Source organism: Conger conger, chromosome 7 (assembly GCF_963514075.1).
Source record: "Conger conger chromosome 7, fConCon1.1, whole genome shotgun sequence".
NCBI classification, from domain to species: Eukaryota; Metazoa; Chordata; class Actinopteri; order Anguilliformes; family Congridae; genus Conger; species Conger conger.
The window spans coordinates 3034203-3049658 of NC_083766.1; positions in this window are offsets into that span (position 1 = coordinate 3034203).

Sequence of the window (15456 nt, forward strand, 5' to 3'; positions counted from 1 at the left end):
TGTGACGTGCTGGCTGCCGGGTTTTGGGGGCGTGATGCAGCTATTTCCTGTTTGCCTAATGAAACGGGGTTTAAAAGAAGCAGGTAAGGGGCTGACGCGAGAGAGACGCCGGGGGGTTGAATGTTGGGTTCCGCGAATCGAATTTTAGCGTGTTGATTATTTTTTCAGTTCGTTTGGGTTTCTTTTTCTTTCTTGGTTTTTTTTGTTGTAGGAGTAGTGGGGAAGTCGAAGGGAGGTGGGGTTGGTGCGAGTCTGTGGCGTGCTCTGTGTTATTGTTAGAATAAATAAAATAAAGCTTTTGCCATTTACCTGCTTCGTTCTGAGCTCCTTGTGGTGGGTGGGTTCTGCATAAGAATAATAGGAACCCGTTGAGGGGGCGCGAGTCAGCTGGTGCCTTTCCCGATCCCGACACTTTCAGGTTTTTAAATGCACAATATTTTCATCTGATTTCAAGAATTGGTTGGAGCGTGTATTGACCATGTAATTGGCTGAATTATTAGTGAAAGCATGACAACAATTGAAATGTTTGTTCCACTAGTTGAAGTCGTCCGAGTAGCACGGGGATTGGACGCCACGTTAAGCTGCACATCAAAGACGAGTTTTAAACCAACGTGGGAATGGGACGTCAAACTGGGAAGTAACATCCAGACGTTGGTGTTCGAGAGCACTGCGTATCTGCTGGTGGAAAATTTTCAGAAGATGAACGAGGGGCTGTACTACTGTGTCAATGAAACGGATAAAAAATCTGGGTTGAAACTGGAAATACAGAAAGGTAAATACAATATGAGCTGAAAAGCCATTCACGTAATTTTGAGGCTACAGCAGTAGCCTAACAAATAAGTCTAAAAATTAAGTGTAATAAATACCTAATAAAGTGCTCGCTGAGCGTATGCGTTACGATTGAATGTCATTTTTACTGTAATTATATTCAGTATTCAGACCCCATCACTTTTTGCACACAATTTGGAATGCCACAGCAATGGGTCTGAGTACTTATTAAAATTAGAAATATCAGTTTTATATTTAGAATTAATTAGCAAAAACTGGGCTGACAACAGATTTGAGCTGCGCATCTCCCCGCTGCTTTGGGAAGACCATGGACACTACCGATGCGTTCTGTGTGAAGACCGCGGAATTTACGGAACATGCACTTATGAAATAATTACAGTTGATGGTAATGTCAGACATTGTACATTCTCCACAGTTATGCTTATTTAAGAACTGCAGAAATGCATTTAAAATGTAGTAAGATGTAAAGTTTTAAAAATGATGAAAATGAAAATTTAATTTTTTTAATCCTTTAATTCTGTGATCCTTGTTGTACTCTATCTATTCTATGCAAGGGTCTATCTAAAACTAAGCAGTTTACTGTGTATTAACATGTTATACGGGTCTATCTACGTCTAAACAGTTTACTGTGTGTTGATATGTCATACGGGTCTGTCTACTTGATGAATGTAGCCAACATTACATCCTTAAACTGTAAAGGAAGCTGTATTGTCCAGATGCATCCTGCCTCTGCTATCTATGCTATGTGGCCATCTTCAGTGAGATCGCTGTGCCTGTCTGCGTCCTCAGTGTACCAGGAACCTGCGGAGCTCATGGAGGGAGGAAATGGCTCCGTGGTTTGTGCCGTTTCACACGCGAAAGAGGGAACCAGACTGTTGTGGATAGAGGTGGAAAGTCAGCAGAAGTTCACCAATGCTGACGGGTTCGGGATTGAGTTTGCGCTCTCGGTGATAAACGTCACGCTGAAGCGGAGCGCTTGGGTGTGTGCCGTGTTTTACAAGGACCGTCTTCGAGCCCTGCTGCCGTTAAACCTGACGATAAAGAGACAACCCACACAAACCACGCAACCCACACAACCCAACCATCCCATTGAGCTCTCTGTTCGAGGTGAGGGAGGGACTGTCACATACCAACCAGACACTACAGGTGTGTGTGTGTGTGTACATATTGTTCAGCATGTATGTATGCATGTACGGACAGTATGCATGCATGTATTGTTAATGTTGATCATTCCAATACCGAAAATTATCTGTTTTTGTCAAAACAACAAACTGAATGTATGCAACAGAAGACAGATAAATTGTCAAATGGGTTTCATGATGTGTGTACACTTGTACTGTGTGCGTGTGTGTGTGTGTGTGTGTGTGAGTGTGTGTGTGTGTGTGTGTGTGTGTGTGTGTGTGTGTGCTTGTGCACATGTGAGTGTGTGCACTACCTGTCCTTTGTTTGTGACTTATTAATCCTTGTTTACTGGTTTATTTTTCATAGGAATCATTCCGTGTTATCTTTTCCCGGCCTGTTTCACTGGTCTTCTCCTGTGCCTTGCAACTGTGCTCTTAATCTATACAAAAGTAAGACATCGGAGACATCAAGGTAAGGAACAGCACTATTTATTTTTTATATTTGTCATTCAATGCTAGCCTCATTTATCATTATCAAATTTGCCAGCATATTTGATCAATCATTATCAATGATGTATTCTGTACCTGATATATTTGCAAGGTATATGTGTGTTATTGTCTTAGTGTGTCGGTGTCTACGTGTGTGTGTGTATGTATCACATCTGTGTGTTTGTGTGTGCGTTTGTGTGTGCGTACGTGCGTGCGTGTGTATATGCCCGGGTTATGTTAAAATTATGCATTTGATTTTTTGAGTGAGGCAGTCAGTCTTTCCTGTAAAATATGATCCACGATGATTCACGTTGTGCCTGGGTAAAGTCAAATTAAATATAAGTTTGTGAATAGGAATTTTGCGTTGTAATTTATAGTGTAGTGCTTAATTTCTGTTTTCTGTCTTTTCTTCTCTACATGGGTTGGAGTGAAAATACATTAATTTTGTTGTGACCACAATACTCTAGGATGCTATCAATGACAAAGAACACTGGCATTCAGCATGAATAAACATTTATTTAATAAACATTGGGTTAGACCACTGGATCATATGCATGTAAAATGTATGGAGTCAAGCAAACTGATACAAGAGCTTTCATTCTCTTTTTCTGTGTTTGTTGTTGTTTAGTTTCAGGGCGTATCCAGTAGGTGGCGCTGTTGATCTCCAGTCCTACATCTGTACTTCCATCACTGTGATGTTCTCCCCTTCTGTGTCGCTCAGGATCAGTGCGTTTGTGAAATGGCTGCTGTCCTGTAATGTTCATGAAGCTTATTTCCTGTAAAATGTCTTTGTTCATCCATGGGTGAGATTTGGCTACAGTTGCCTGCACCCACTTTCTCTTACACCCAATTTGCTCCCATGTTATTGCTGTAAAAACTGTCATGTCTGCTGCTGGCCTTTTTTAATTGCAAACAGCAATTAAAAATTGCTGTTTGATATATTCATTCTACCAGTCGAGACATAGCCCCCCGAACCTAGCCATTCTGTCAAAGATTATTGTTAAGTAACCTACTCCCTAATGTTGTAATAAATCTCTATTGTAGCAGACAAGAGTGGTCCTGACTGAACTGCATGATTGTATGCATTGCACTGCTGCCACACGATTGGCTGATTAGATAATTGCATGAAAAATTAAACGTACATATAGCACACAGCACGGTGTTTGCCTGGTACATACGGCACACAGCACGGTGTTTGCCTGATACTTACGGCCCACACCATAGTTTGTCTAGTAAATACGGCACACACCACGGTGTTTGCCTGGTACATACGGCACACAGCACGGTGTTTGCCTGATACTTACGGCCCACACCATAGTTTGTCTAGTAAATACGGCACACACCACAGTGTTTGCCTGGTACATACGGCACACACCACGGTGTTTGCCTGGTACATACGGCACACAGCACGGTGTTTGCCTGGTACATACGGCACACAGCACGGTGTTTGCCTGGTACATACGGCACACAGCACGGTGTTTGCCTGGTACATACGGCACACAGCACGGTGTTTGCCTGGTACATACGGCACACACCACGGTGTTTGTCTGATACATACAGCACACACCACATTGTTTGATACATACAGCACACACCACATTGTTTGATACATACGGCACACACCACAGTGTTTGTCTAATACATACAGCACACACCATAGTGTTTGTCTAATACATACAGCACACACCACAGTGTTTGTCTAATACATACAGCACACACCATAGTGTTTGTCTGATACATACAGCACACACCATGTGTGAGACAGGTGCGTGGGGGGTTGGACCCAAAATGCACTACTCAGACAATAGGGATGTAATAAAGTCCCATCAGGGCCAAACCAAAGTACAGTACCGAGGGAGAAGGTAGGCTCATTAATCTGTACACCATGCAAAAAGTCCAGTAACCAGGAAAGCTGTCAGCTGGGCAGAAGTGCTGGGCAGAAGTGCTGGGCAGAAGTGCTGGGCAGAAGTGCTGGGCAGAAGTGCTGGGCGTCAATGGGCGGGGCAACAATTTTGCAAAGACTTGATATGAAACTGAGCTTATATGCAGGTGTAGACAGGTGCAGACAATTAGCTTGAGAGCAGCATGAGGATGGAAATCAGGTGTGGAGGATTGACAAGTTAACAAGATAATTAGTAATCGTTAGTAATAAACTGATCCTGCCCTAGCGTTAATAAATTAGGAAATGACATGCACAAGAAACTTAAGGTAAAAATGAACACGTGGTTAGAATGTTAGTATTACCCAATCCTGATCTGAAGTTAGTAGACTTGTAAGAAGACAAGGGAAATTGAAACAATTAGAGAAGCGTGAGTGACAGAAAGAGAGAGAGAAAGCATGAATGCAAGGTTTGCAGAAAGCCACAAAAACGTGTATGCTAAACAATGAATGGAACATAACATGAAACAACATAAATCGTGACATAAGTTTGCGAAATGTGAGAAGAATAAACTATATTACGTGGCAAGACAAGACTAACAATTAAGTCATATCAACTAAACATGAAACGTAACATGACATGAAAATGAAATGTAACAAGAAATAAAACATTAAAACGTGGTTAGACTAGACTAACATAATACGTGACATGACAATAACGTAACTAAGACAATAACTAAACATAAAACATGACATGACAAACATGAAACATGACAATATCCTTGGTGCAACAAGAATGTACCCCTGTCTGTCTCCCTCAGAAAATAAGTTTACATGACTTATAATTTCTGTGTTCACACTGAAATATTTAACTGTAGAATGGCATAATCTTTCGTAATTATACATCTACACTTCTAGCACTTGGAACTTGGAACCTCAAGGGTCTTTCAGCGCACTTGTCCCTGGTTATGAGTGTGTACTTTGTTGTACGTCGCCCTGGATAAGGCCGTATGCCAAATGCCTGTAGTGTAACGTGTGTTCCATTGTTTTATATACAGCCCTGTACAAGTGTTAAACACGCAATCATCCTGAATTTCTCATTATTAGCATGTCTAGTTAACAGTCTTTTTTCCCAACTGCTAAGACCTGGTGCCGATTGCGTCTTTGCTAAATACAGAAAATAACTTTAACCTCACCTGAGATTACTTGGGTGAATGTCCATTTGACATTGACCATAATCTTATAGATTACTCTTTTACATCGCTGAGAAATATGAATTCAAAAACTATGGCAAATATTTTTGTACTTCTGCTTTTGTTTCTGTGCCTGGGTGGCCAATCACTTCCTCTGCAGTTTTTAGAATCTTGTCTTGAAGCTTATTGTTTTGTGAAAGGGGCTGTGGCTCTATTCTATAAATACATTTTGTGATCGCAGCTATTAAAATGTTAATTTGCAGGATGGATGGGTTTGGTTTGTGGGGTGATAAAAGGAAGTGTTGTTACTGTGACGTATAAATATATTAATACATATCCCTGAGAGTGAGAAATGATTTTACTGCGCCCACCTCCTGCTGAGTGGTGTTCTGCTGCATACTGCGCCTAACCCATAATCCATCACACCAAGAGAATTTCCTTCAGTTTTGGACAATGATTCCTCGTTATACCATCGGCTGCTGGATTCTGTTGTTTTTTTCACCAGGATATTGTCATGTTCTTGCCAAACGTGAGTTATTATCCGAGAATCTAAAGGATTAACAGGATTCAGATTAGTGATCATCTCTTGTGAAAAGCTTTCAGGTTTTGAAATGCACAATATGTTCATCCGATTTCAAGAATTGGTTTGTGTCTGTATTGAACATGTAATCGGCTGAATTATTAGTGAATGCATGATAACAATTTGAATGTTTGTTCCACTAGTTGAAGTCGTCCGAGTAGCACGGGGATTGGACGCCACGTTTCGATGCACATCAAAGACGAGTTTTAAACCAACGTGGGAATGGAACGTCAACCTGGGAAGTAACATCCAGACGTTGGTGTTGAAGAGCACTGCGTATCTGCTGGTGGAAAATTTTCAGAAGATGAACGAGGGGCTGTACTACTGTGTCAATGAAACAGATAAAAAATCTCAGATGAAACTGGAAATACAGACAGGTAAACACAATCTGAGCTGAAAAGCGGTTAAATAACCATTCAAGTAATTTTGAGGCAGCAGTAGCCTAACAGATAAGTCTAAAAATTAAGTGGAATAAATACCTCGCTGAGTGCTGGCTGAGTGTATGCGTTACGATTGAATGTCATTTTTACTGTAATAATATTCAGTTTTCAGACCCCATCACTTTTTGCACACAATTTGGAATGCCACAGCAATGGGTCTGAGTACTTATTTAAATGAGAAATATCAGTTTTATATTTTGAATGAATTAGCAAAAATATCGAAAAACATGTTTTCTATTTGCCATTTTGCGTTATTGCGTGTAGATTGATTGGCAAAAAAGGCAATTTTATCCATTTAAAATGAAAATATAAAGTGTGCAAAATGTGAAGGATTCTAAATTCTTTCTGAAGCCGCTGTATATTAACTGTACATATATACTGTATGTAAAAGTGTTTATGATTTTTTTCCAGGTGTAACAAATCTCACACCTGAATTGTTCAGACGCCCTAAGGCAGGCCCGTTGCACCTCTTTTGTGAAGCTCAGTCCGGTGCGAAGCTTGAGGGGATTTGGAGGCGGGAACAGACGGCTTCTGAAGGAGATTCCTGCAAACGGCATGGCACGGATGTTGCGCTCATTGAAAATCGGTTTAAGTAAAGAATTGGACTGACAACAAATTTGAGCTGCGCATCTCCCCGCTGCTATGGGAAGACCATGGACACTACCGATGCGTTCTGTGTAATGACCGCGGAATTTACGGAACATGCAATTATGAAATAATTACAGTTGATGGTAATGTCAGGCATTGTACATTCTCCACAGTTATGCTTATTTAAGAACTGCCGAAATGCATTTAAAATGTAGTAAGATGTAAAGATTTAAAAATGATGAAAATGAACATTCAATTTTATCTCCCAGTAAATACCGTTTCTATTTCATGAATGCTCGCCGGTAATGTACTTGCTCATTAAGAACAAATGCCATTTTGTGGAATTTAAATGCTATTCCATAAAATGTCCAGGGTTTAATTCAGTTTTAACTTTAATTCTGTGATCCTTTTTGGGCTCTATCTATTCTCTGTAAGGGTCTATCTAAAACTGAACAGTTTACTGTGTATTAACATGTTATACGGGTCTGTCTCAGTCTAAACAGTTTACTGTGTATTGATATGTCATACGGGTCTGTCTACTTGATGAATGTAGCCAACATTACATCCTTAAACTGTAAAGGAAGTTATATTGTCCAGATGCATCCTGCCTCTGCTATCTATGCTATGTGGCCATCTTCAGTGAGATCGCTGTGCCTGTCTGCGTCCTCAGTGTACCAGGAACCTGCGGAGCTCATGGAGGGAGAAAATGGCTCCGTGGTTTGTAACGTTTCAAAAGCGAAAGAGGGCACCAGACTGTTGTGGATAGAGGTGGAAAGTCAGCAGAAGTTCGCCAGCGCTGACGGGTTCGGGATTGAGTTTGCGCTCTCGGTGAGAAACGTCACGCTGAAGCGGAGCGCTTGGGTGTGTGCCGTGTTTTACAAGGACTATCTTCGAGCCCTGCTGCCGTTAAACCTGACGATAAAGAGACAACTCACACAAACCACGCAACCCACACAAACCACGCAACCCGACCAACCCAACCTATCCACTGAGCTCTCTGCTGGAGGTGAGGGAGGGACTGTCACATACCAACCAGAAACTACAGGTGTGTGTGTGTGTGTGTACATATTGTTCAGCATGTATGTATGCATGTATGTACAGTATGTATGTATGTATTGTTAATATTGATAATTCCAGTCCAGAAAATAATCTGTTTTGTCAAAACAACAAACTGAATGTATGCAACAGAAGACTGACAAATTGTCAAATGGGTTTCATGATGTCTGTACACTTGGACTGTGTGTGTGTGTGTGTGTGTGTGTGTGTTCGTGCACATGCGAGTGTGTGCACTACCTATCCTTTGTTTGTGACTTATTAATCCTTGTTTACTGGTTTATTTTTCATAGGAATCATTCCGTGTTATCTTTTCCCGGCCTGTTTCACTGGTTTTCTCCTGTGTCTTGCAACTGTGCTCATAATCTATACAAAAGTAAGACATCGGAGACATCAAGGTAAGGAACAACACTATTTATTTTTAATATTTATTTACTTTATGATGCTTTTATCTAATTTTGGTCAGCATATTTGATCAATTATTATCAATGATGTATTCTGTACCTGATGTATTTGCAAGGTATATGTGTGTTATTGTGTTTGTGTGTCGGTGTCTACGTGTGTGTGAGTGTGTGTGGGTGTGTGAGTGTGTGTGCCCACGTTATGTTAAAACTATGCATTACATTTATTTAGTGAGGCAGTAAGTCTTTCCTGTAAAATATGATCCAATAATAGATAGTCAGCTGTGCAGTATTCGCGTTGTGCCTGGGTAAAGTCAAATAAAATATAAGTTTTTTAATAGGAATTTTGTGTTGCAATTTGTAGTATATTGCTGGATTTTCTTGACTGGGATGGGTGGTTGGAGCCCCAGTGTAGCCACATTAGGATCTTACTTGTTTCACACAGTGATGTGTACAAAAGCGTTGTGGTTTCAGTTAAATGCATTAATTTCTCTTTTCTGTCTGTTCTTCTCTACATGGGTTAGAGTGAAAATACATAAATTTTGTTGTGACCACAGTACTCTAGGATGCTATCAATGACAAAGAACACTGGCATTCACCATGAATAAACATTTATGTAATAAACATTGGGTAAGACCACTGGATCATATGCATGTATGGAGTGAAGCAAACTGATACAAGAGCTTTCATTCTGTTTTTCTGTTTGTTGTTGTTTTGTTTCAGGGCGTATCCAGTAGGTGGCAGTGTTGATCTCCAGTCCGACATCTGTACTTCCATCACTGTGATGTTCTCCCCTTCTGTGTCGCTCAGGATCAATACGTTTGTGAAATGGCTGCTGTCATGTAATGTAATGTTCATTAAGCTTATCTTGTAGAACATGAACATTTGTTTCTAACTTTCTGTAAAATGTCTTTGCTCATCCATGGGTGAGATTTGGCTACAGTTGCCTGCACCCACTTCCTCTTACACCTAATTTGCTCCCATGTTATTGCTGTAAAAACTGTCATGTCTGCTGCTGGCCTTTTCGGGGGGGGGGGGTTTAAAAATTGCTGTTTGATATACTCATACTACCAGTCGAGACATAGCCCCCGAACTAAGCCATTCCATCAAAGATAATTGTTAAGTAACCTGCTCCTCAATGTTGTAATAAATCTCAATTGTAGCAGACAAGAGTGCTGACTGAACTGCATGATTGTATGCATTGCACTGCTGCCACACGATAGGCTGATTAGATAATCGCATGGAAAATTAAATGTACATATTGCACACACCATGTTGGGATGCACACACAGTCATCTGTTTGATACATAAAGCACACACCCTAGTGTTTGTCTAATACATACAGCACACACCATAGTGTTTGATACATACAGCACACAACATAGTGTTTGATACAAACAGCACACACGATATTGTTTGATACAAACAGCACACACCATAGTGTTTGATACATACAGCATACACCATGTTGTTTAATACATACAGCACACACCATAGTGTTTGTCTGATACAAACAGCACACACCATTGTGTCTGATGCATACAGCACACACCATATGTGAAACGGGTGCGTGGGGGGTTGGACCCAAAATGCACGACTCAGACAAAAGGGATCTAATAAAGTCCCGTCAGGGCCAAAACCAAAGTACAGTACCGAGGGAGAAGGCAGTCTCGTAATCTGTACACCATGCAAAAAGTCCAGTAAGCAGGAAAGCTGTCAGCGGGGCAGAAGTACAGGCAGACGGTAGGCAGGCTCAGGGTCGATTGGCAGGGCAACAATTCAGCAAAAACTTGATATGAAACTGAGCTTATATGCAGGTGTAGACAGGTGCAGACAATTAGCTTGAGAGCAGCATGAGAATGGAAATCAGGTGTGGAGGATTGACAAGTTAATAAGATAATTAGTAATCGTTAGTAATAAACCTATCCTGCCCTAGCGTTAGTGAATTAGTAAATGACATGCACAAGAAACATAAGGTAAAAATGAACACGTGCTTAGAATGTTAGTATTACCCAATCCTGATCTGAAGTTAGTAGATTAGTAAGAAGACAAGGGAAATTGAAACAATTAGGGAAGTGTGAGTAAGAGAAAGGGAGAGTGAGAGAGAGAAAGCATTGTAAAACCCCACGCTAACCCAACGACGGAATTTAGCGAGGGCTGAAGGTATCAGCGTGCTCGTCCTTCTGGTGTTGCTGAAAGAATACTAATAGGGTTAAAAATGAGTGGCCCCTTTGCGGAGATTCTAGATCAGACAATAAATAAACCACGATACAAAGACAGGAGTACCACTCTGCCTTCCGCTCTTTACTGGTCCGGGCTGACCAAGAATTTCCACAATAGGGCCAATATATTCACCTTTGTTTATCTGACTCCATTTTAGAATAATAATTTAGATTAGTTGTCCACATTTAGTGGATGTCTTATTTATAATTTTGACTTGATCGCTATAGGAATCCTGTACTGAGAAGAACTCACTGAACAATCCTCTGCTGGTACCACCGCATGTCACATCGCGCGTTATGTGCACGTCTCACGAACTGACTAGCTATCTGTAGTCATTACAGAGGTCACAGGAATAGCTACTCTCGGGTATATCTGTTTACAGCCTAGGGACCCAAGCAGACCAACATAGCTACGGCTGTGCTCGACATGAATTAACTATTGCGGAGGCGAGGGATTTACCAACATAGGTATACGGGTGCTATACGCCGTGATACAGTAAGTGGAAATAATCATCCTCCCTAGACCAGTTTGAGGGGGTAAACCAAGCATTCCCTGTATAACATTAAGTGTCAGTAAGGAAAACCAAACAGATCAAGTTTTAACAATTTTATTTTACCAGGCAGGTTACATACACATAATTACATTGCACCAGTCGCACTGAAACAATCAGAATAATACCAAACATGAATATTATGTAAACTGACTTTGTCATGAAACATCCAATGCTTTATGCATACTTTCAGGGAAACTGAGGACTGGGGGAGATCTGAGAGGGAGGGAGTAAGAAAGGGGGGTCAAAGGGAATAATGGGCCCAACAGGCCGTGCCCTCTGAAACCTTCCCGTGCCGTGAAGGATGTTGCCCCGTCGTAACAAGTTTTACGGCTGGAGGCCTGAGTCTTCCCCCACAGGCTCCTGCCCGTATGGGTGCGGAGATAGTGGGGGTTAATGGTGCATGCTCCTGAGTTATATTACTTTACAGCCACATTTTGCCACAATACCAGAGGAAGCCAGCAAGCTGACCAGCCCTGAGTGATAATGCCAGATATAATAATAATATATAATAATATAATAATTTCCGTCTAACACGTGGTTAGAATGTTAGTATTACCCAATCCTGATCTAAAGTTAGTAGATTACTCAGAAGACAAGGGAAATTGAAACAATTAGGGAAGCGTGAGTGACAGAAAGAGAGAGAGAAAGCATGAATGCAAGGTTTGCAGAAAGCCACAAAAACGTGTATGCTAAACAATGAATGGAACATAACATGAAACAACATAAATCGTAACATAAGTTTTCGAAATGTGAGAAGAATAAACTATATTACGTGGCAAGACAAGACTAACAATTAAGTCATATCAACTAAACATGAAACGTAACATGACATGAAAATGAAACGTAACAAGAAATAAAACATAAAAACGTGGTTAGACTAGACTAACATAATACGTGACATGACAATAACGTAACGAAGACAATAACTAAACATAAAACATGACATGACAAACATGAAACATGACAATATCCTTGGTGCAACAAGAATGTACCCCTGTCTGTCTCCCTCAGAAAATAAGTTTACATGACATTAATTTCTGTGTTCACACTTAAATATGTAACTGTGGAATGGTGTAATCTTTGGTAATTATACATGTACACTTCTAGCACTTGGAACTTGGAACCTCAAGGGTCTTTCAGCGCACTTGTCCCTGGTTATGAGTGTGTACTTTGTTGTACGTCGCTCTGGATAAGGCCGTATGCAAAATGCCTGTCGTGCAACGTGTGTTCCATTGTTTTATATACAGCCCTGTACAAGTGTTAAACACGCAATCATCCTGAATTTCTCATTATTAGCATGTCTAGTTAGCAGTCTTTTTCCCAACTGCTATGACCTGGTGCCGATTGCGTCTTTGCTAAATACAGAAAATAACTTTAACCTCACCTGAGATTACTTGGGTGAATGTCCATTTGACATTGACCATAATCTTATAGATTACTCTTTTACATCGCTGAGAAATATGAATTCAATAACTATGGCAAATATTTTTGTACTTCTGCTTTTGTTTCTGTGCCTGGGTGGCCAATCACTTCCTCTGCAGTTTTTAGCGTCTTGTCTTGAAGCTTATTGTTTTGTGAAAGGGGCTGTGGCTCTATTCTATAAATACATTTTGTGATCGCAACTATTAAGATGTTAATTCGCAGGATGGATGGGTTTGGTTTGTGGGGTGAAAAAAGGAAGTGTTGTTACTGTGACGTATAAATATATTAATACATATCCCTGAGAGTGAGAAATGATTTTACTGCGCCCAACTCCTGCTGAGTGGTGTTCAGCTGCATACTGCGCCTAACCCATAATCCGTCACACCAAGAGAATTTCCTTCAGTTTGGACAATGATTCCTCGTTATACAATTGGCTGCTGGATTCTGTTGTTTTTTTCACCAGGATATTGTCATGTTATTGCCAAAGGTGAGTTATTATCCGAGAATCTAGAGGATTAACAGGATTCAGATTAGTGATCATCTCTTGTGAAAAGCTTTCAGGTTTTGAAATGCACAATATTTTCATCCCGTTTCAATAATTGGTTGGAGCGTGTATTGAACATGTAATCGACTGAATTATTTGCGAATGCATGATAACAATTTGAATGTTTGTTCCACTAGTTGAAGTCGTCCAAGTAGCACGGGGATTGGACGCCACGTTACGATGCACATCAACGACGAGTTTTAAACCAACGTGGGAATGGGACGTCAAACTGGGAAGTAACATCCAGACGCTGGTGTTGGAGAGCACTGCGTATCTGCTGGTGGAAAAGTTTCAGGAGATGAACGAGGGGCTGTACTACTGTGTCAATGAAAAAGATAAAAAATCTCAGATGAAACTGGAAATACAGAAAGGTAAACACAATATGAGCTGAAAAGCGGTTAAATAACCATTCAAGTAATTTTGAGGCAGCAGTAGCCTAGCAAATAAGTCTAAAAATAAAGTGTAATAAATACCTAATAAAGTGCTCGCTGAGAGTATGCGTTACGTTTGAATGTCATTTTTACTGTAATTATATTCAGTATTCAGACCCCATCACTTTTTGCACACAATTTGGAGTGCCACAGCAATGGGTCTGAGTTCTTATTTCAATGAGAAATATCAGTTTTATATTTTAAATGAATTAGCAAAAATATCTAAAAACATGTTTTCTATTTGCCGTTTTGGGTTATTGCGTCTAGATTGATTGGCAAAAACGGCCATTTCTATCCATTTAAAATTAAACAATAAAGTGTGCAAAATGTGAAGGATTCTAAATTCTTTCTGAAGCCGCTGTATATTAACTGTACATATTTCCTGTATATATAAGTGTTTTTGATTATTTTCCAGGTGTAAAAAATCTCACACCTGAATTGTTCAGACGCCCTAAGACGGGCCCGTTGCAGCTCTTTTGTGAAGCTCTGTCCGGTGCGAAGCTTGAGGGGATTTGGAGGCGGGAACAGACGGCTTCTGAAGGAGATTCCTGCAAACGGCATGGCACGGATCTTGCGCTCATTGAAAATCGGTCTGAAGTAAAGAATTGGAAGGACAACAAATTTGAGCTGCGCATCTCCCCGCTGCTTTGGGAAGACCATGGACACTACCGATGCGTTCTGTGTAAAGAGCGCGGAATTTACGGAACATGCAATTATGAAATAATTACAGTTGATGGTAATGTCAGGCATTGTACATTCTCCACAGTTATGCTTATTTAAGAACTGCAGAAATGCATTTAAAATGTAGTAAGATGTAAAGATTTAAAAATGATGAAAATGAACATTCAATTTTATCTCCCAGTAAATCCCGTTTCTATTTCATGAGTGCTCGCAGGTAATGTACTTGCTCATTGAGAACAAATGCCATTTTGTGGAATTTAAATGCTTTTCCATAAAATGTCCAGTGTTTAATTTAGTTTTAACTTTAATTCTGTGATCCTTATTGGTCTCTATCTATTCTCTGTTAGAGTCTATCTAAGACTAAACAGTTTACTGTGTATTTACATGTTATACGGGTCTATCTACGTCTAAACAGTTTACTGTGTGTTGATATGTCATACGGGTCTGTCTACTTGATGAATGTAGCCAACATTACATCCTTAAACTGTAAAGGAAGTTGTATTGTCCAGATGCATCCTGCCTCTGCTACCTATGCTATGTGGCCATCTTCAGTGAGATCGCTGTGCCTGTCTGCGTCCTCAGTGTACCAGGAACCTGCGGAGCTCATGGAGGGAGGAAATGGCTCCGTGGTTAAACCTGATGATAAAGAGACAACCCACACAACCCGACCAACCCAACCTATCCACTGAGCTCTCTGCTCGAGGTGAGGGAGGGACTGTCACATACCAACCAGAAACTACAGGTGTGTGTGTGTGTGTGTGTACATATTGTTCAGCATGTATGTATGCATGTACGGACAGTATGCATGCATGTATTGTTAATGTTGATCATTCCAATACCAAAAATAATCTGTTGTTGTCTAAACAACAAACTGAATGTATGCAACAGAAGACAGATAAATTGTCAAATGGTTTTCATGATGTGTGTACACTTGTACTGTATGCATGTGTGTGTGTGCACCTAGCCTATGTTTGTGACTTATTAATCTTTTTTTTAAATATAGGAATCAGTCTATTTTATCTTTCTCTGGTCTGTCTCACTGGTCTTCTCCTGTGCCTTGCAACTGTGCT